The sequence below is a fragment of the Limulus polyphemus genome, unplaced genomic scaffold, assembly GCF_000517525.1.
Source record: "Limulus polyphemus unplaced genomic scaffold, Limulus_polyphemus-2.1.2 Scaffold2256, whole genome shotgun sequence".
Classification (NCBI taxonomy): Eukaryota; Metazoa; Arthropoda; class Merostomata; order Xiphosura; family Limulidae; genus Limulus; species Limulus polyphemus.
This window is the reverse complement of record NW_013667866.1, coordinates 42,986-44,387: the sequence shown is the minus strand read 5'-3', so window position 1 is coordinate 44,387 and position 1,402 is coordinate 42,986.

Genomic DNA, 1,402 nt, shown 5'->3' with positions numbered 1-1,402 from the left:
ATATATGATGTTAAATTAAATCCAGGTGCTGTCAAATATATACACTGTTGACTTCAATACAGTAGTTTATGATGCTAAATCCAGGTGTTGTCAGATCTATACACTGTTAAAGTCAATACAGTAATATATGATGTTAAATTAAATCCAGGTGCTGTCAAATATATACACTGTTGACTTCAATACAGTAGTATATGATGCTAAATCCAGGTGTTGTCAAATCTATACACTGTTGACTTCAATACAGTAATATATTATTTTAAATCCAGGTGCTTCAAATCTATACACTGTTGACTTCGATACAGTAGAATATGATGCTAAATCCGGGTGTTGCCAAATCTATATACTGTTGACTTCAATACAGTAATTTTAGATGCTAAATCCGGGTGCTGTCAAATCTATACACTGTTGACTTCAATACAATGGTATAGGATGCTAAATCCGGGTGCTATTAAATCTATACACTGTTGACTTCAATACAGTAGTATATGATGCTAAGTCCGGGTGCTGTCAAATCTATACACTGTTGACTTCAATACAGTAGTATATTATGCTAAATCCGGGTGCTATCAAATCTATACACTGTTGACTTCAATACAGTAGTATATGATGCTAAGTCCGGGTGCTGTCAAATCTATACACTGTTGACTGCAATAAAGTAGTATATGATGCTAAGTCCGGGTGCTGTCAAATCTATACACTGTTGACTGCAATAAAGTAGTATATGATGCTAAATCCGTGTGCTGTCAAATCTATACACTGTTGACTTAGGTACAATAGTACATGTCAAATTTATACACTGTTGACTCAATACAGTAGTATATGATGCTAAATCCGGGTGCTGTCAAATCTATACACTGTGGACTTCAATACAGTAGTATATGATGCTAAATCCGGGCGCTGTCAAATCTATACACTGTTGACTTAGGTACAATAGTACATGTCAAATTTATACACTGTGGACTTCAATACAGTAATATATGATGCTAAATCCAGGCGCTGTCAAATCTATACACGTTTAAATTGTTTTGTCATCCACTGAAATCATCAATCGGAATTCAAAAACATATAAAGGGGCTGACATAAGGCAATGAATAACTAGAGCACGAAAATATAGCTGCATAACATAACTATTTCTATGTTATTAAACATAGAAAGACATCCGAATGTGTCAAAGGTTTAAAAAGATTTAAGGAAGCATGAAATGGTCTCCTGAACTACACTAAAATGAAATAGATACTTAGTATGTTTGACATTCTGTAGTATCATGTAAAGTATGTTGATAAAGTACCTTATTAGAATACCATAAAAATACTATAATAAAGGATTAGACAAAGCGTCTCAATAAAGTATCTTACAAGGTGTTTTAATAAAATATCTTATATATATATATATATATATATAT